Here is a 22,215-nt window from a genome sequence, read left to right as displayed (position 1 = left end):
GAGGTGGGCGGCTCAACGCAGGAGCGCCGCCTACAGGCCCGCCACAAAATTATTTCCACAATATAAATTATTCAAGGACTCCTGACAAGAATACCCATTTGCACTCATGAGTGGAAGGCTAAAATGAGCACATGGATCCTTTGTGGGGTGGGGGTGGTATCTGGAGTACATACACATACTAAGCAGTGCTGAGCTGTAGGGTCACCATGGCTTGAAATGCTGTTGACTCTGCTGTGGCCCAGCAGAATGAACTATATCATAAATCATGAGCCTTCAGGGTCACCTTTGATTTGAGTAAATCAAAGGATAGCAAAGGATGGAGAAGATGTGGCCAATGTCATCTGGAACAGACACATTTGGCACAGGATTATCCAACCTCCCCCACCCCCCCCTGCCCCCTGAGTGAAGATGGGGGTGAAGGTAGAGAAGAAGAGGAAGGAACAAGCAGAACGGAAGACAGTGACAGCAGCAGTGGGTCCTCCAGCAGGAGCTAGAGTGACAGCAATGGAGAGGACACTTGAACTGAGTATGTGACCCCACAAGTGGGGCAGGGGTGGAAAGGAAGTGTGGTCGGGTCTGAGGGACCAGGATGGACTTAATTGTTAGGTGTGTGTTGCGCATGTTGTGGATATTGTAAAGGATTTGGGTGGCCAGCAGGCCTTTGTATGGGTGCAGTCTTTGTAACAGGAAAGGTTTTTCCTTTTGTGGTGTGATGTGTAGAGTGTGTGTGTGTGTGTGTGTGTGTGTGTGTTTTTCCTAAAGTGCACCTGGGGAGAACTGCTCTTCTGGCGTGGTTCAGTACCTGCCAATGTGCAGTGGCTTTAAGCCCACTTTATGGAAATGGGAGTTTCCTCCCTAGCTTGCTCCAAGGGCCTTATGGCTGATGGCAAGCAAAACTCGGGGGCATCTGAACCCCATGCCTCTGGGCTTAGGCCTGCAAGTAGGATGCTCACCAAAGGATTTGGAAACATCTGAAGCCCCAGGTGTGGGTGGAGGATGTTTGCCGGTAGTAGGGCCACTTGTGGTTCTGGACTCTTGGGTTTGGAATTAGTTTTAGCCAATTTGGCCTGGGATATATACATAACTTTAACATAACATGTAGGCTGTTCCCTTTTTTTCCATTTTGCCACATTATAGACAGTTCTGTTGCCCTAAGAACCAAGGGGTATCTGATTCTCCTCCTAAATGGAGAGAGTGCAAACAGCAGGATTGATATTGCTTTAAATATAATATAATATAATATAATATAATATAATATAATATACACATATTGTCCAAGACTAGGGGTGCTTAGGGGTGCTCAGCATCTGGGCCATTAGCTTGATCTGGCCTGTAGAGCTTGCTCCTTTGGCCCACAAGCTCCCCAGAGGTCTGGAAATTTGGCAGCAGAGAAGCAGTGCAGTATTCATTGCCACTCCCCTGCTTCCAAATTTATGAACCTGTAGACCAGATAATGTGGTCCTGAGCACCAGTTTGTTCTTGTGTGTGGCCAGATCTGGGTATGTGGTACTGGGCTGATGTGCTGGATTGTACCCATGAGCAGGATCTGGCCCATAGACCAAACCTGTGCCACTCATCCACTTCACAGGAAAAGAAGGTTGGATGCCACTCTCCTACACTTTACTCTCAGAAGATTATATATATATATATTTTACTAGACACAGTGAGCCTGATTAACATTGCTAGTTAATATATTGATTACAAATATCAGTAATTGTACTGCATTAATAGAATTTGTTAATTGTTGTAGTTTTTTATGTACCTTTAAAAAGGACTCTGGCATAAGTCAGTTGGAACCAATTATGTCTTACAATAGTATATTATGCCATGCTGATCAGTTAGAACTCATTTAGACACTGAAAAGACACGTTCAGTTAGATACTGAAAGAAGATGACCTCTTTCAGAGATCTGAGCTCTAATGATTGCTGAACACATGTCTATTTGTGCTTCTCCCACTCCTCCCGTACCCAGATTTGTTTTCCTCCTTCTGTCATAAAGGCTACTGATTGTCTCCGAGTACAAGGACCTCTCTTTCTCTCTCTCACTCTTTCCTTGGAGAGACCTGGGATAGGTTGAGCCGTTTCTCTAGAGTTCTCAGGGCTTACAACTAGCACATCTTTACTCACTCCACCACTCTCAAAAGCTCTATGTGGTCTTACCACAGAGACTGTGAAGACGACAGACATAAAGCCTGTAATTCTCTGACTACCCTTTTGCAGTCTCTAACCTCAGACCCACATACCCAGCTGCTGTCTGATTCATAGTCTTTTCCATGTTGTAGTTTCTGGGCGAGAGAAGAATCCAAAAGGATATATAAGCAAAAGATAACAGTACTTATTTTTGTTGTGAGATCAGCAGATAACATGTTGGCCGTTCCCTTCTTTCATTTTGCCACATTATAGACAGTTCTGTTGCCCTAAAAACCAGGGTGTATCTGGTTCTCCTCCTAAATGGAGAGAGCACAAACAGCAGGATTGATATTGCTTTAAAGTATACTTCAGTTTTCTCCAAACGAGATCCAAACCCAGTTATTTGCATCATCACAGATCTTCACAGGAGGTGAGAACCTTCATACCAGCTATGAGCTGACTGCCCAGAGGAATTTTCCATCTATTTACTCCTCTGTGAAATCCTATGAAATATGAACTTTCATTGCTACCGAGAAGAACTTTTACAATCTTTTCTCCAACGCCTGATGAAGGGTGTTTGTGCCTGAAAGCTTGTAATTAAAGAATTTTTTTGCAAAAATCTTGTTCTAATAAAAAGATATCATCCCTACTATGAGTCCTGATTGCCTGTTATCTCTTTAATACATTTGTTTTACAGAGCATTATAAAGTCTTAATTCCAAGCTTATAGATATAATCTTAGCAAGCAATTGTATATTACAAGTCCTAATAATACACATCTTGAGACCTGTCCAAGAGAGCTGTGCGAAGCTTCAGTCCCCGATTCGATATGACTCGATGAAGATTCAGCCAGATTCAGTGGCTGAATCTGAATTGAATTAGGAGACCCCCTTTAATCTCTCTGAATTGAATCAGAACCCTCTGAATTGATTCGGAGAGATTTGGAAAGATTCAGTGATTCAGACGTAGAGACGGCTCTAAATGTTTTTCCTACGTACCTCTAGGTAGGAGACAGCCTGTGAATGCTGAGATGCTGGGGTACATGGAGCGTCCCACAGAAGCATGGGAAGCTCCACAGCACGCTCAGCAGCAGACCCAGAAGTGGACCAGAAGCACTTCCAGTCCACTTCCGGGTTCACCAGGGAGGATGGAGGGGGCCCCCACAACCCCCCCACCCCAGCTCAGCAACTGGTGCCTCCTGGGTCTGGGGGGGCACCCAGGGTCTCCCCATTGCTGATCACTGAGCCATGGGGGCGTGGGGGGCTCCTATGCACACTCCTCAGCAGACCCAGAAGTGGACCGGGAGTACTTCCGATCCACTTCCAGATTCACCACCAAGCACATGGAGGGCCCCCGCCCCATGATCCTGTGGGACGCTCCATCCACCCCAGCATTGCAGCATTCACAAGCTGCACTAGTACCTTGAGGTATGTAGACAAAACATTTAAAGCTGTGTCTATGGCCAAATCGCTGATTCTCTAAATCAGCATCAAATCTTCAGATTAGGATTGAGCCAAATTGAATCAGGGACAGTGATCTGAATCAACAAATCAAATCACTGTCCCTGATTTGGGCTGAATCTGAACTGAATAGGGCCCACTTCGCACACCCCTACTGGCCAGGCATCTCAGAGCAGGCTGATTCCTTGAAGGGAGAATCAGATGTCTTCAGTTCTCAGGCACTGTTAGGGTGAGGGTAAGGGGAGGGGGAATGGGAGGAAAAGGGAAAAGAGAGAGAGGAAGGAAAAAGGGGGTAATATTTATAGCCCTTTAGTTGTGTAGCTACCAATTAGGCCAAATTTCTGTTTTTCATCAACAACTTGGGGTTTATCTTCACTTTATCATTGGTACCAGGAGCCATTTGCTTCAGACATGGGTGGAATGCACCATAACAAACCCTCATCAGACTCTTGCAGAAAAACAAGCTTCATCAGATAGGCCTGCGTGAAGCAACTAGTATTCACTTTGGATATGGATTCGGCCGATTCGGGGGGACAGCGATTTGAATCACTGTCCTGAATTGATTCGGCTGAATCTCTGAATCACAGAGGGCCTTCCCCCGTCCACTCTGCCAGCCCGGCAATGGCTGCCCTGCCTGGGCCAACTCCCGGTACTTGGGGGAAAAAGAGCCCCGAATCACCGGGTGCTGCCTGGTGGGGGGATCCGCCCACTACCCCATGCTGTGTGGAGGGCTCTTCATGAGCCCCCTGACCCCCCCCCACGCTTCCCCAGAGCTCCCCATTGCTGCCCCACCCACCCCAGCTCTGGCCCTTTAAGAAAAACAAACAAACAAAACAAGAAAAACCCCAGCATTCACTGCTCCTGCTGTCAGGGTGTGATCCCTGCTGCCCCACACCACATGGGGGGCTCTGCATGATCCCCTTGAAGCCCCAAGGCCACTGAAGGAGTGGAGAGTCTCAGGGGTTTTCTTGGTATTTTTTTTCTTAAAGGGCCAGAGCTGGGGCAGGTGTTGCAGCAATGGGGGGGGGGGGGTCATGCAGCGTGAGGTAATAGGGATCACCCCCCCGCCCAGTGAGTGGGGCTGTTTTTTGAAGAACTGGGAGCTGGGGCAGACAGGGCAGCCATGGGCTGGGGGGGAGGGGGCTGGCAAGGGTCCCCCCATGGTCTCCTCCCCCCTCCTTCCACAGCCCCTACTTACCAGCTCTGAGTCTGGCTGCAGCTCCCTGCTGCAGCCACCAGGGACTGTCTGAATCAAAGCTCTTCGAATCTCTTCTGAAGATTTGGAGAGCTTTGAATTGATTTGGAGTTCGTAATTGGTCCTCTGATTCGATTCAGATTCAGAGATTTGGCCACCGAAAATTGGGCTGAATCTCCTCCAAATTGAATCACCACCTGAAGCTTTGCACAGCCCTAACATCAGACCCTTTTCTTTCTTGTCTTCACAGTTCTACCAAAAGCATAGTGATTACATAAAACTAAGAGGTCAGCCAAATGTTGCATTTTGCCAGTCATGCATGTTTTTTAATTCTACAATCCTATGCCTTTCTTGCTAAGTAGTTAGCAACTAAGTAAAGAACAAAAATGAAAGGGTATATTTTTCAATGTGCTAAAATGAAATATTTGTTTATTAATGCTATCCCTATATTTTTTGAGAAGCTACAAGCAAGCAAGCACCCAGGATGTCTAGACTATGCCTAAACACATCTCTCCATAGCGTCTCATAGCTTTACGTAATTTCACAATTAGTTGTTTAAAACTTTATGGTCACTGAAGGATAAATTTCTAAAACTTTGCATAAGCACTCTTAAGCAATGAAGATGTAGATCATGAGACTCAGGAGAATCCATAAGCAGCTGACAGGCCAGAGCACACTTGAGGATCTGACCCCAAGCCATGGACATGAAATCTTGCGATGGATTCCCAGTGTTGGCTACTGATGTGCAACTCCCAAAGGTTTTTCTTGCAAACTTTGACAAAACAGAGGTTGGGCAATCCAAGTTGCTGTTTGTCAGTGAGCAGCTCACCACAGAGTATGTCCTTGGAGATGTGGCCATCACTTATTCAATGCACACGTCCTAACCAACAGGAGCACAAACCTGCTGGGTATCTTGGTCTGTTCCAGAACTAAAAAGTCAGAGCTTTTGTAATGCCATGTTATGCCCAGGATACAGAGGAAACATGGAAGATGGAAACTGTTCAGTTTTATTTCTTCCTCGGCATAAGGAGTCCATGTCTCGCTGCCATGCAATAGAGCTAAGTACACAAATACTGTAGACTTCTTTGTCAATAAAGCACTCTGTTTTTCCAAACTCTTTTGCAGTTTAGCCAGGGTGTTGCTTGCCTTTCCAAAGCGAGCATTAATTTTGGCTTTCCAGCCAAGATTTTTGCAGGATGGTGGAGTCCAAGTAAGTGAATTTTTAAACCACTTCCATGCTTACATCATTTATTCTAACTTGAGGAAGGCAGTTAACTTGTTGACCCATGACTACTGTCTTCCTTAGGCTAATTGTCAGACTGAAATAGTTGCAAGCATAAAAAAAGCAATCCATGAGACTTTGCAATCCTACTTCAGAAAGACTAAATGGCTACATTGTTAGCAAAGAGCTTTTCACGGACAAGAACTTCTCAGGTTTTCATTTTTGCTTCAAGACAGGTGAGGTTAATGAGTTTCCCATCAGATCTGGTCTGAAGTTATAATCCTTGTGAACAGTCACTGACTGCATACTTGAGTAGGATAGCAAAGATCGCAAAAAGCGTCGGAGCTAGGACATAGCCCTGTTTGACACCACTCCTGATTTCAAATTCTTTATTATTGAGCTGCCTATAACTATTAGAAAGTATATTGCCAAAAATCTGTAGGGGAAAGTAGTACAAAGACACATGAATGCCCTGGCTTCACAAAAGCCCATTTATCAATAAAACATTGTGTTGAATTGATAACTATATCTATAGCGGTGTTTCATTTTAATCATGGATTTTGGGGTTCTTGTCAAAGAATTTGTCATTTTTATCAGAGCATTTGCAATTTTTTTTTTTATCAGAAAACCAGGATTTCTGATTATTAGCACCTTTCACTTTGGCTAATGAAAGAAGATATGAAGCTCCTCTAAGGAGTAAGATAATTGAAGCAACAGAAACCTATGCCTAAAACACTGGTCAGATGCATGGCTTGGTAAAAGTTATCCCTCAGTATAGACTGGGGAATGAATGGTCTGGGGTATTTGTTTACTGGTCTGTATGTCAAAAGCCCAGAACATCAGGGAACTCAGGAGAGAGAAGTGGAGCCCAAGGAGGGCTTTTTTCTTTTGGAAACCATGCTGGTTAGACATGTTTGAACAGGTTTGAACTGCCTCCTGTTGTTTGCTCCAACGTTGTAAACGACAGGACAGCGACAAGGATTTACCCAACTTGGCGATACTATTTCCTAGAGAGAACAGAATTCTTTCTATCCGTTTGTTTTAAAAGGATATCTACTCTAGAGGTCAATTTTCAACAATGAGAATAAGTAGAGTCCCTTTCATCAAGTTAACACATCCCTGAAATTAGTTAGCTGAACTGAGTTTTTTCAGTTATGTTAAGTGGATACTTTCACTAGATGCTATCCTAGACCATATTATTTCTGAAATACAAGTAGATTATACAATTCCTTAAATCCTCAACTGAAGCATGAAATATAATGCTATACATCTTCAAACTGTGAACTTGAGCACTTAAACAGATCTGTTAGAAAATAAAACTCTTCATTAATTTAGCTTACTGTGCCCTTTCTTTCTGTGCTAACATGATCCTACAGAAGTTGCACTCCGTTGACATGATTTCTTCAGACACAGCTAGTGCCAAGTGCTGTGGCTAGAAAATTCACACATGAAGAATATTCCTGATATTCAAGAAAGATATCTGTTGAGCTACTCACTGCCATACCCCAGGGTAAAAAGTCATTCCTTTATAGTACTGGATAGCAATGTAAAATAAGCCTCAGTGTTATCCACAATAGACTTTAGGCAGACTTCATTTTACCATGTTGTTATGATAATGAAAAATGACTAGTAAAGCTCACAAGTAATATTATTGCTGCTTACTGCACAAATGTTGTTCAGCTCATCTGTCATTTCACAGGCTCAGCTGGGCTAGCAGAAGTCTCAGTAACACTATATAGAAACATCTGCAGAGCTCTCAAAGGACCGTTAAGTGTACGCTACCTAGGCAGCCATTGCTGCTTGCAAGTGAAAAGAATGGTTAGCAAGAAATGCACTGGGAGGTGAATGAGATCTGTACAGTTAATGGCTACAGAATAAGGGTGCATAGGAGAATGTGCTTTTAAGACTATTCACTACAGATGAAAGTAACTAAAACATAGAGGTCCAGCACATAAATCTCCCTTTCAGGAGTTTTATGGTACATATATTGGGCATCTTAATGGGAAAGGAGTTTCTCCCCATTCAATCTGGAAATGTATAATACACTGTTCAGTGCTGTCCCAGAACCTTTACACATTTTCTGCAGATCTATTTGTTTTGGTAATCTAGAAAAATGCTCCCCTTGGTTTTTGCTTAATTTCACTTCTTACTAAAAAAGACAGCTTTGGTGCTTTTGGAGCTTTTACAGACAACGGGAGGGAAAAGTTTGTCCAGGGCAGAATCTGCAATTACTCCAATATAAATAAACTCCTAGAAAAGTTAGTTGCCTAAAATGACAGGTTCCTTTTTAATATTATTATTGCATGAAGTTTTAAAGGCATCCTTAAAGGGCCTGCAGGAGATTCACAAAGACAGTAATTCTGACATCCACATTTTCCCTCTCTGAACAAAGCCAGAGTAGATGGGCAGCATGTAGGATTTTTCTGTGGGAGCAGAATGCTAGGGATATTGTACCTTTCCTTCATTATGACTGTATCAGTAAAGGGGAAAAGCTGGGTGGCTGATCAATATATTTACCCCCATTTGGCCTCAAAACCCCCCCTCTACCAGTGATAAAAATGGAGATACAGAAGCCTCACTCATATTCTGTCACTTAATAGTGTTCCCCTTTCTGAGGGATTTCACTCATCCCACAGAGCTTTTACCAGGATCTGGGCCTTCTTACACCTTATACTGTAAATCAAACAAATGTTAATCAATTTAGTATTGTTCAGCTTAATGGAGCAGTCACACATTAAGGTGAAAAACCATCTAGGATGATGCTGCGACTGTCCCTCACCTACATAGATATGGCTTGCTACTAAAGATTTGGTGAGCAGGGGCGGTACAACAAGCCTATGTACAATATTTGTTAGTGCAAATGAAGTCAGTGCTGTCAGCTACAATGTCTTCACATTTTGTGCATTTCTTTTTCAGTCTGTTATATTTATTGACATTGGCTGCAATGCCAATAAATACACTTGGGGCAGGACTGACTTGATGCTCCCACTGGGCAGAGCAAGCACCACAACCCCAGAATGCCCAGTGGCTGCAGTGCCTCCCACAGCACCCGATGGCTCAGCTCTAAGAGGCCTTATCCTTTTCTCCTCTGGAGTTCTGCGCAGAAAGTGGTGCTTGGCAATCGTTCGCAAAGCAAGCACCCACACCCCAGTGGGCGTCTGCCTTATATAGCTACGTAACAGGTTAAACCTGCTGATGTGATGAAATGTGTAGCAAGCCCAGCAAGTAACCCCCCTTCCAGCTCCCCCCCAAGTAACCCCCCTTCCAGCTCCGGAACTTTGTTGATACAGCTTTTCCTCTAGCGAGGCCAGCAATTAAACAACTAAGCAACAAGCCATCTCCCCCAGCCTAAACAACCTACTCTATGCCCTTGGTTAGATAAAATACTTTTTTCAAAACATACAAAGCTGTTCCTGAAGTAGAAAATGCATAGTAAAAGTTTAGGGGATCTCTGCTGGACATGGCTTCCAGCCCTACCTCTGTCCCTAGGGGTTTAGCCAGGTGCCCCTGAAACAAGGGGTGCTTACCGGGGGGAGGGGGAAAGCTCCAGAGAAAACAAGAATCAGGATCCTTGGAGCTCAGCTGGCCAGGCGCTTCCTGAGCTCCAAGAGGCTTTATCCTTTTTTTCTCTCCAAAGTTCCCACACCCCCAAGCCTGGCCTGCCACCAGTGGGAGCAGTGACCCGGTCTGGGCAGTGGTGGGAGACACTGTAGTCACTGAGCTGTCTGGGGCTGTGGTCCTCATTCTGTCCGATGTCCCTGGGGGGTGAGGCACTGTGCCTAGCTCGGTTGCACCCCAGAGTCCCCACTCACCCTGGCTGGGGCGGGACCACTACATTCTGGGAAGCTGAAGGACTTCAGCTTCGGTGGGATAGTTGTAGGGAGTGGCCAGATCTTAATTAGTAAAATTAGGCAGATTAGAGATAATCCTGCTCTGGAGATGCATAACTTGAAGCCAAATAGCAAGTGCTATAAAAGATGTTAATGTGCAGCCAATCCAGGAGTTAAGCGCTCCAGAAGCCACCTAAGTTTACCATGTAACAAGGCCCTCTGTGTCATAAATGGAAAAAAGGATACTATAAACATTTGTGCATAAATCAGCAAGTAAAAAAAATTATCAAGCACTTTGGAATGCTTTAATTTGAAAGAGACGGGGGAGAATCAAATTCCTTTTGCTTCTTCAGAGTGACTCAGCACTGACAATTTTTTTTATTTAAATTAAAGATGTCAAAACACAATTCAAAGCACAGAGAGAACTTTCAGTGAGGTGACAAAGATAAGACAGTACACACATACGCACACATTTGCTTTCACTAGAATTTGGTCGTTATTCACAGCTCTTTGGCCCAATATACTTTGGGAGCCCCTAGAGTCTTGATTACAACCAATGTGTTTTTTTAATTAGAGGATGGAAAAGAGAATAAGAAGAGAGGGGAAGTAAAAGCGGGAATAAAAACTGGCAAGATTAGCTCAGATTCAGGCTGCATGTAATGTGCACTGCTGTGCAGCAGAGAAGGCAAACATGCCCAGTGCGTGCGCACCCACTCCCCAACCTAAATTCTAGTTTCGTTACACAGTTGCATCTATTTAGGAGAGCACTGGCAGTTTGCTGCAGTGAGAAAGCAAAATTGCTTCTCCTCCTCTGCTATAATAGTCTCATTTCTGTCCACTTCTTCATCACAAGGGACCCCAGAGAGCATGAACAATTGTTTAGGTTGCCATTTGGCAGGCATGCTTGCAAGTATTTTATTTCCCATTCTCTCTGCAACAGCTGTGATCCTTTTGCAATTCATTTAGTGAAAGAGCAATGGGCTGTGAACCCATGGATCTAGTGTTCAACAGTATCCCAAAATGACTTTCAGGAAAGGTTGTTTTGAGATACTTGCACAGTATACTGAAACTCCACAGCCTGCAACAGCTATGACAATACACTGAACTTTTGTAATTTGACATTTGCAGAGCAGGGAAAGTAAGGGATAAATTTTAGCTTGAAAGATATTTACCTTTGCAAAGCATGAATATTTAAAGGGACACAGTCAACCTAAAGAGTTCTGCCTGAAAATTCCACCTATAGGGGTGTCTATTTATACACGTGTTCCAGGGTGGAGGTGCTTTAATTAGAGCACTTCCAAGAGCTGCTCTAATTAAATCACGTGTATTCAGCATCCGGTGCTTCAAAGTGGCGGCGGGGACACTTTAAAGCTCATTGAATGAGCTTTAGTTAAAGCACCCCTGCTGCCATTTTGAAACATGGGGATACTGAATACACATGATGTGGAGGCTGATGGAGTGCACTAATTAACACACTCCAGCCAACTCAAATAATTGAGTCTGGTCTGACATGTGCTAATTAGCATGCATTGGAGCAGAGTTCCATCATGTGTATAGGTGCCCTAGAGGGTTGTTATATGTTACATTTAAGGTTATTTTAAGTTAATAACCTTAGAAAACTATATTTTTAATGTCTACTTTGTGCATAGGCTGCAGTTTGTGTATAATCAGGTTTCACCATTTGCCCTTCTACACTCATTTAAGCTTGACCTTTCAAACAGTCTAAGGGATTTGGACACAAAAATCATATTATATTTCAAACTCTTGAGCTCCTTTGAAAAACAAATCTCACCTTTTGTTAAATTTTTCCCTTGATGAAAAAGTGCTTGTGTATCATCAAAGCACAAAAAAGGCTTTAACAGGTGTTTTTTTTTAAATAAATGTTCAAAATATACTATTTAAGAGGGTGCTCTCATAGGTAATGGGACCAGGACAAAAGCTGTGAATTACACCCTTAAACTATAATTACTTCAGTACTAGTAGTAAAGCCCACATGGAGCCCTACACTATGCAGCACTTAATGACATTTTTATTCCACCTGAACTTCAATTTAAACTTGGAACAAATTGTGCTAAGCTAATTTACTAATGAACTCATTAACAGACTAATTTGCACAAGAGATCTTTTACACTGCCTCCTACTTACTGTCAAGACTGTGAGTGCTGTTTTCTAAGTAATTATTATCAAGAGGGCATTATGGTTAAACTATGGTAAAATATAGTTACAGGTAAAAATAGGATAATGTATTTCATTACCTGCAGTGCCCACTTCCATAAATTAATTTATTAACTAATCTAAGTAAAAGAAATAATTTCATAGCAGATTTAGATGTTTTACTTTCCCCTTTATCATACTGACTGCTCTGAAATTTGTCTTTTTCAATTCTCTGCAATGAAAGGAAGTTTAAAATGTTTCTGCTAACATGCAACCATTCTTTCCTCTAATCCTGGTTGATGGTTCTTACATCTGCAATGCACAACTGTTCAATCACAGCGGCCTGTCTTTGGACTTCCCACCCAGTAATTGAAACTTTGTACACTTTGGGTGCGTCTACACGTTGCCATGCAGTGACATACTGCTTGCTATGGTGACATAGTGATCATGTGTATCTACACGTGATTGCCAACTACATTGCTGTAGTGGTGTGCTCCCCAAGTATAGCTCATTGCTATAGCAACGTAGTGTTGAAATCTACTTGTGCACCATGTGCACAGCACAGTAACCACCCATACTGCACCGTGCATTAGTACTTCCGAAAGGAAGTATTAAAGCACAGCAACCTGTACATGTGCCCTTTGAAAAGAGTAGGCAACATAGCTAGCTTGAGTAGATTAAATAAAAACAATGTTACAATATTTTTAGTGGCTTGTACCCCACAGATTATGTATATGTACAGAGGCAAGGGCTGTCCCTAGGGTATGGCAAATCGGGGTGACCACCCCGGCCCCATGCTTTGACATCACGACAAGGAAAGTCTTATGGAAAGTCAGAAAGTTGGAGCCAGAGCTGGAGCCGGAGCCAGAGCCAGCCACTGGGGCTGGATCCACATGGCACCCCATGAATCCTCAATTCCAGAGCCCTCCACAGGGTGCAGGAGACACTGATCCAGCCCCATTCCTGGCTCCAAGGGCAGTCCCAACTCTCCTCCCAGCTCCAGAAATGCTCTTTCATATGTTTAAATCTCAAAGCCACCCTCTCCCCCAAACTTCCTCACTGTCACAAAAAGTCTGTACCAGTGGTGAGGGTGAATCGGGAGGATCCTGAGTCCTAGCCACAAGCTTCAAAATGATCGATTATATGGCAGTGGCAACTGATTACAGTACTTTTTCTGTACATTACTGTACCTTTTCTGCTCCTTCATAAAACAAGAAATTCCACTTGCAGGAAATCTGATAGCCACAATGGGCGCATCCAGATGAGCACAGTCATGTGGTATGTGGCACTGCAAACATGCTTGCAGCACCACATACTGCATGGTCCGCTGTTCTCCACAATGCCAGACATGCTACCAAGCATGCACTGCACTGGGGTTATTTTTGACCCTTGGATATCCAGTGGTAAAAAAAACTGCAGGAAAAAAACAACAATGGAGCAACGCACACTCGGCCAGAGCGCGCTGCTGGAGAGTGCAGCTGGGCCGCCTGCAGGCGCGCTCTGCTGCCAGCCAGGCTTCGCACAGCAGAATCTCCATGGCTGCAGCCCTGGGAAGCCCCCAGGACCCCAGGTAAGGTTGCTGAGGCCAGCCCAGTGCTACTCCACCCAGGGCAACCCTACTCTACCTGGGGCAACTTGCCACACACCAAAGCGCACATGGCACAGAGGCAAGAAACAGTGGCACAAGATGCAGCGTCACTGCTTGTCCCCAGGGAACCTAACATCCACACACATCTGGACATGCACAATGTGCTTTGTTAGATATGGGGTGGTCTTGAGATCTAAGCACACAAAAGAGCTTTCCTGGAGCTGGGGGGAGAGTGTCTAGCACAGCAGTCAAGGAGTTTCAGTAGATTATCAGTAGGTGCACTCTGCTTAAGTGTGTTTGGGACTGAGCATGGTCTGGCTATATCCACCAATAAAGTATTCTGTTACTGTAACCCACCATTATTTACAAGTTTCTGCATCTTGCTTTGGCAAAAGAAAGCTTTGAAATTAATTTCCTGTAATAAACTTGGAAATTTAATTCATAGATGGGGACCTGGAAAGGAATTCAAGATGTTATCTACTCTATCCTCCTGTTCTGAGGCAAAGCAAGAACACCTAGACCATTCTTGTCAGATACTGGCAGAGCAGTCATGAGTGACAACTGCTTGTTTCTGAACATTTGCCCAGATTCAGATGGGAAGAAGAATAGTTATGAGCGGAGATGCCCAAAGAAACCCTCATCCTCCTACTACTTTTGATTCACTAGTCTGTAGCAGACCTATGCTTCGGTTCTTTACCCCTCTTATCCTCCCCCAGAAAAGTAAGTCAGTCTGTTTCTGACTACTTTATGGACTTCAGAAGTATTATATACATCTTTGACATAGTGTCATAAGAAAGTGGGGCAGGAAAAAACTTCACAATGTCATCTAGTCCAGCCCCCTGCTTAAGGCAGGGGCACCCCTGACTAAACCTTCCTAGTCCAGCGCCTTCCTAACCTGCTCTTGAAAACTTCCAAGGACGGAGATTCCACAACTTCTCTAGGTAGCCTGTTCCAATGTTTGACCACCTTCAGTCTGAAAATTCCTCCTAATCTTCAGTATAAATTACCCCTGCTGCAGCTTGAGGCTATTGCTCCTAGCCCTGTCCCCATGTGGTCACAGAAAAGTCTATCACCTTTCAGGTATTTGAAGACTTATCAAATCCCTCCTCGATTTTCTCTTCTCCAGACTAAATACCTCTTGCTCTTCCACCTTTGCCTCATAAGTCTTGTCTCCCAGGCCCCTAATCATTTTTATTGCTCTGCACTCTATTCTTATCAAACTGGCTCATCCTTCTTGAAGTGCAGGGTCCAAAATACATATGTATTTGTTATGTACCAACCCTTTAGGCCCTTCCCATTTGTTCCCCTAAAATACTTCTATTACATGCAAAAAACATTTCAAATGTTTGGCAAGCTTCCCATTTTTTTGGTTTTGTTTTTTTCTACAACCCTATTTCACATTTTCCCTAGATTTCAGCTTCTTGCCCAGTTTCATTATTGTTTTAGTTATCAATTAGTTTTTGTCACAAGCTCCCTTCAAACCTGCTGTAAAAGTCATTTCACAAAGGTGATAAATCAATGTCTTAGAATATTTGTCCATGCTTTTTTTTTTTTTAATTTAACTCAGCCTAAACTGCCTGGCCCCAGCCATCAGTTAACTCACAAAATGTAAGCAACCACAATGACTGCTCGTTGTGGTTGCTTACATATTGTGAGTTAACTGATGGCTGGGGCCAGGCAGTTTAGGCTGAGTTAAATTTAAAAAATAAAATTAAAAATATATACACACACGCACATATACATACATACATACAGAGAGAGAGAGAAAATATTTGGGGGGGCTGAGTGTGCGCATGTGCATGAGACCTCTCCCAACAGGCAAGTCTGAGGGAAAAGGGCTGGGGGTGGGGGGGAGGGCGACAGATCAAGGCCCCAAAAGGTGAGGGCACAGGCAGGAGCTGGTGTGAATGGGGCCTCAGCCAGGCTGGTGGTGGGACAAGTGGAGGTCTGGGGGGGCATGTTTCCCCTCAATCTGTGCACAGGGCAGAGGCAGCTGCTGCTGTGTGCTGGGCTTGGAGCCCCCTGCTGTCCCAAGAACCACGCGATGCCATGTGCATCCCACCACTGGGCGGGCAAAGGGCAAGGCTCAGCCCAGTGGCAGAAGGCATGCGGTGTCAACCACTCCTGGGACAGCTACAGCAGACCGCAAAGTGCAGCGTGCAGTGGCAACCATGTCTGTCCTGCACACAGATCAGGGGGTCATGTGCCCCCAGGCTTCTGCTGGGGTGGGCACAGTAGTGGGATCCCCGCCGCACCCCTGGACCAGCCACCTGGACTCTGCTTATCCCACCACTCAGCCTGGCAGGGGCCCCACTCCCCCCAGCCCTTGCTCTTGCCTGTGACCCACTCCCTCTCTCACCACTGGGGCCTCGATCTGTCCACTCCCCCCATAGCAGTAAGGGAGGAAGTGAAGCTGGGTCATGGCTCCCACCAATGCAGACACCCTGGAAGGACATGGGGGGCATGTGTCCCTGGAACTGCATGGGGCAAGGGCAGGCTGCCAATATAAGCTGGGGCTGGGGTGCTGCACCAGGCCTCTTTGTGGTGCCACCCAAATGAGCTGCTCGTGGGCAGCCAGTCATCCACACATCAGACTGTGATCCTGGCTGCATGCATACCCCTCCCCACCTCCGCTGCAGCCACCCAGAGCCCATGGCCCGCTGTCCCATGTTTGGTGGGGCTAAGCCCCATTAGCTCTGGCCTTCTGCCACCTATGTATATATCCACTGTGTTAACCAAGTCTTAGAAACTCCTCCACTACAGCAGTGGAGGACTAAACACCTCAGTAATAAAAGAATTCTATGAGGGACCTCACGTTAAGACTGATATACTCACGTGCAGTAGTAATTGATTGCAGCATAATTAGTTAGAATGCCATGAAATGCTCTGCAGGATATTGCCATAATTTATGCATGAGGAAAGAAGTCACACTTGTTTTTTCAATTACAAACAGCTTTGTGTTTTTGTGGAAAAAAAAGCTTCCCTTTTAGACAAGAATGGTACAAACACAAAGCTAGACACACAAGGCTGAACCCTGTTTTACTTGATGTGTTTAAGTGTTACATATGCAGCAATGTATCTGCAGGTTTTGGCACTTACATAGTTTGCAGTTCTGCTCTGGATGCACAAGCACACAAGAGTACAAAAATTTAGTCACAGAAAAAACTCAACTAGTGGGTGTTGAGAATAGAACAACCCTCCCATGTTAAAGCCTAGTGATTGGAACCCTTGCCAAAGAAGGAGGACAGTTCTATATCCCTTCACTCTGGGGGAGTTTGAACCTGCTTTTCCTGCTTCCCTTACCACCAGGCCACAGGATAGGAGTTGTCTGAGATCCTCTTGAGGCTGGCACACTGCACCTTGCATTTACCCTTCATTCTACAGAAAGTGTTGGGGAAGTCTGTCCCATTGAGAGGCTAGAACCTAGGGCTGCCTGTCTTCCAGGGCTCAGTTGACCATTTCAAGTGAGCTGGAGAAGTGCTTGAATAATACCTAGTCTGTAGCCTGTTTTTTAGAGTGTTTTGCCTTGCAGGTGAGGGACAGGACCTGGGTCTCTACCTCCTTTAGCACTGGACTGAAACATGGGCCGGCTCTCCACCACCACTGTCCTTCTAGCAGGGCAATTCCATTTTGCCACAAGGCAAAATAGAATCTCTAACTGCAGCTTTTGGCATTATGCAGTCTCACAGCTGTGTACCTGTCATTTGGCCTCATTCAGTGAAATAGGATTTAACCCACAGTGCATAGGATAGTTCTTCACATTCAAGAAAAAAAAGAAGAAAAAAAAAGGAAAATTGTGAAAATAGGTAAGTGTCAGGTAATAGTCTCTGGGATGCAGGAAGTTTTCCTGTTTTTCAACTCAGTTTCTCAGAGTGTATCATACTACAGATGCAAGAGAAACGGATTTTTAGGGTGATCTCTTCTATTGAACTATGTAGTTGGGATAAAGTTAGATACATTTTTGAATGCAAACCATTTTTTCTTTGTATAATTCCTGGACCATCACATCTACAACAACACTCTAACACTACTTATATCACAGATGACTGTCCCCAAAATGAAACCCTTGATTTTTTTTCCGTACACTAGTCAGAGCTCTACTAATAGGTATTTCTAGACTCTTGTCTCTAATATTTGAAAATTACTTTATTGAGCTTCAGTTGGGGCTGAAATGGCTAGAGCGTTCATCCCTGTGATTTTACTTCTGGCTGTTCCCTGAACGATCAATCAGTGTGAAGGCAAGGATCTCATCATGTACAAATACACAACTTCTGTTTTCCCTTCATAAGGGGCATAAAAGAACCAAATGGAAGAAACTGCCGCCTTATGCCTCTGTGCAGACATATTATTAAGAATATGAGCCAGAACAGATGCTCACCCCCATTCAGTCAGCTTGGAACTGCTCCAAGCTAAAGCCAGGTTAGGACTTTCTGTGTGTAAAGGAATCCCACCATGGTACAAAGCCACACTCTGTCAAGGGCCTCTTCCTGGTTGCTATTAGAAATGGGGGGATGAATAGCATGGGTTGCTTTTTCTTTTATCCAAGTGTACTTTGAACTTGTTTGTTAACTATGCTTCATGGGGCACCAAGTCAACATCCATCTGAAGTTTAGCAACTTCAGTCTGTTTTAATGTTTAAATATAAATTGAACTGGTTTATTCAAAAGGCAAGTTTATTCAAGAGGTTTTAATGGGTTTTGAATGAGAAAGCAAGCATCTTGGCTTGTTTTATTTTGTTCTTGTTGAGGGGGTTGTTTTGTTTTGTTTTGTTTTTTAGTTTGGTTTTGAATCACTGTTCTTTATAATGCAGTCTCCACAGGGACAGCCTAAATAACTGTGTGGATCCCTAGGAAGTTATTTGCAGAGTTTGAAAGAAAGAGCTGCACAGCTGTTCAGAACACTGGATTTCTACATCAATTCTACAACAGCTTAATGATAAAAACCATTCAATCATCCTACATATAAATTCCACAGTACTATAGATAAAGTCATAGAGTTGAATCTTGGAGACCTATTTACACCCTAACAATGTAACTGCTATTTATGAAATCTACAGGTATTCCTGTAGGCACTGAAAAGTAGGAGTTAGGAAATTAACTGTTAGTTACTAAATTCATTTCTTTACATACAAAAAACAGGTGGGAAAGGGAAGCAGCAGTAGTGTAATGAGGAATGGGCAACAGGGGCACCAGCTTAGGGCTATGCTGGACTGAATGAATTCAGTTGTGTGCGCTTATGCGAGTACACACACACATCTTAAATTAGGTTGGAAGATTGTGAGTGTTGGCACCATTTCATATTACTTGTTAGTGCAGGCCTGAGCTCAATACAAACAGCAAAAAGGGAATTCAACAACGCACACCATCTGAAATCTGCTGAGATTTACATGCAATTTATGTGAAGAGTAGGAGGTGCCTCTGTTGATATAAATATATATACCATGTAAAGAAACAATATGACTGGCTTACTGGGAGTACAATATAACAACCCCTAATGCAATGAATTTGAGAACCAATATTTAATTATTTTTATTTTATTTTTTATGATGACCTGCCTATTCGTGGTACTCAGGAAGTGAAAGTGAAAGCAAAGTTAAATCATGCATTCTTCGCTCAGTTAAAAGTCCTACTGAGGCCAGAGACCACAGGAGTCAATCTAAATGATTATCTGATGTCACAGAGGCCACTGTTTTGGAAGCCGAGGGGCATGTGTCCGATTCAAAGCTCAGTGAGGCAAGAGGCATTGAATGGCAAGAATGGTAAGAATGGTAAGAGGCATTGGCAAAGGTACTGGTGAAGTGTCAATTTGACTTTCCCTAAAATGTATTTATCAGTTTGTTGGTATTTCAGTTGCAGAGGATTTATAGCTGAAGTTCCATTAAAGCTGATGTATATGTCATTTTCTCAAATTAGCCAGTTATATTGGATGTAGGAGATGGGGCAACTGACAACTGACGCCCAGGAAAAAGCCAACCTATTAAATAGGTACTTTGCGTCAGTCTTTCATCAGTCCCATGGGACGCCCATGCCCGCTACAGGACAGGGAAGTCCGGGTGAGGGTGATCCCCTGCCCTCCATTAATGCTGACTTCGTGAAGGAACATCTTGAGAAGCTGGATACCTTCAAGTCAGCTGGCCCTGACAATCTTCACCCCAGGGTACTCAAGGAGCTGGCGAGCATCATAGCCCAGCCTCTAGCACGGATCTTTGAAAACTCTTGGCGCTCTGGTGTAGGGCCCGAAGACTGGAAGAAGGCCAATGTGGTGCCTATCTTCAAGAAAGGGAGGAAAGTGGATCCGGCTAACTATAGGCCCATCAGCCTGACTTCTATCCCGGGGAAGATCTTAGAAAAGTTTATTAAAGAGGCCATCCTTAATGGACTGGCCGACGCCAACATCTTAAGGGATAGCCAGCATGGGTTTGTTGCGGGTAGGTCTTGCTTGACCAATCTCATTTCCTTCTACGACCAGGTGACCTATCACCTGGACAAGGGAGAAGAGATTGATGTCATATATCTTGACTTCAAAAAAGCCTTCGATCTGGTGTCCCATGATCGCCTCTTGGAGAAACTGGCCAATTGTCGCCTTGGGTCCTCCACGATCCACTGGCTGGAAAATTGGCTCCGGGGTCGGACCCAGAGGGTAGTAATCGATGGAAGTCACTCATCGTGGTGTCCTGTGACCAGTGGGGTCCCCCAAGGCTCTGTCCTTGGACCCATACTGTTCAACATCTTCATTAATGATGTGGACACTGGAGTCAGAAGCGATCAGAACTGGCCAAGTTCGCCGATGACACCAAACTTTGGGGCAAAGCATCCACACCAGAAGACAGGCAGGTTATCCAGGCTGACCTGGACAGGCTCAGCAAGTGGGCGGACGAGAATCTGATGGTGTTCAACGCCGATAAATGCAAGGTTCTCCACCTTGGGAAAAAAAACCCGCAGCATCCTTATAGGCTCGGCAGTGCTATGTTGGCTAGCACTATGGAAGAAAGAGACTTGGGGGTCATCATTGACCACAAGATGAACATGAGCCTGCAATGCGATGCGGCGGCTAGTAAAGCGACCAAAACGCTGGCTTGCATCCATAGATGCTTCTCAAGCAAATCCCGGGACGTCATTCTCCCCCTGTACTCGGCCTTAGTGAGGCCGCAGCTGGAGTACTGTGTCCAGTTTTGGGCTCCACAATTCAAAAAGGATGTGGAGAAGCTTGAGAGAGTCCAGAGAAGAGCCACGCGCATGATCAGAGGTCAGGGAAGCAGACCCTACGATGACAGGCTGAGAGCCCTGGGGCTCTTTAGCCTGAAAAAGCGCAGGCTCAGGGGTGATCTGATGGCCACCTACAAGTTTATCAGGGGTGACCACCAGCATCTGGGGGAACGTTTGTTCACCAGAGCGCCCCAAGGGATGACGAGGTCGAATGGTCACAAACTACTTCAAGATCGTTTCAGGCTGGACATAAGGAAGAACTTCTTTACTGTCCGAGCCCCCAAGGTCTGGAACAGCCTGCCACCGGAGGTGGTTCAAGCGCCTACATTGAACACCTTCAAGAGCAAACTGGATGCTTATCTTGCTGGGATCCTATGAACCCAGCTGACTTCCTGCCCTTTGGACAGGGGGCTGGACTCTATGATCTTCCAAGGTCCCTTCCAGCCCTAATGTCTATGAAATCTATGAAGTTCATCCTGGCAGGGGAATGAGCTCAGCAGGGACATGTTCTTCCCCTGCTGGCTGGTGATGCAGTTAGTGCCCCGTCTAGCTGAGAGCAGGGCATTGCTTGGCTTTTCAAAACCTCCAAAAAAGGAAATTGGGCCAGACGGAGTGAGGAGGGTGGCACTCAGTCCAACTGCAGGTGGAGCTTGGGGACCCGCAGCAGCGGGAGGTTCCCCTTTAGGAACAGCAGCTGCTCCACCAAAGCAGGATCCAAGCAGGTGCGGTGGGGTGTCACAACATCCCCAGCAATGCTGAACACCCTCTTGCGTTGAACACTAGTCGGTGGACAGGACAGGTGTTGCCGGGCAACCATGGCCAGATCCTGCCACATCTGGCTGCGGCTTGCCCAGTAGGCCAAGGGGTCGCAGTCCAGTGGCTCCACATCCTCAGCAAGATAGGTAGCCACTGAAGCCTCAGCGCTACCTGCTCAAGGCTGGGGTCTTATGCGTTTGGACCATAGCATTGAAGCCATGCCCATGGCCCACATTGGCAGTGGCTGGCATGGAGGAGACTGGCTGGTGCTGGCACTGGTGCTGGGAGTGCTGGCACGGGAAAATGGATCCCCCTTTTCCACATCCCCTCGCCACTGCACTTTGGCCTCCCTGACTTTGTTGACCAGCACGTGCATCCAGTGATCAAGGGTTTTGGGGCTGCCAGTGCACATGCTCCCCTTTACCCTTGGGTCGCACATGCCCACCATCATGTGGACCATACTGGACCACAAGGGATCCAGTCATCTCCTGATGCCCTCCTTCAGCTGCCTCACCAGTGCCTGCACGTCTGGTGACAGCGGCCTGCCCCAGCCAGGAACATCGATTCCCTGGAACTTCTCCATTTGGTTCTCCAGCTCCCTCCCTAGGGAGATCACCTGGCTGAGGAGGGCATCACCAGTGCTAAGGGTCTCGGTGGCCTCAAGGAAGGGCTTGAT

The sequence above is a fragment of the Alligator sinensis genome, unplaced genomic scaffold, assembly GCF_000455745.1.
Source record: "Alligator sinensis unplaced genomic scaffold, ASM45574v1 scaffold913_1, whole genome shotgun sequence".
NCBI classification, from domain to species: domain Eukaryota; kingdom Metazoa; phylum Chordata; order Crocodylia; family Alligatoridae; genus Alligator; species Alligator sinensis.
Note: the sequence above shows the minus strand (reverse complement) of the source record.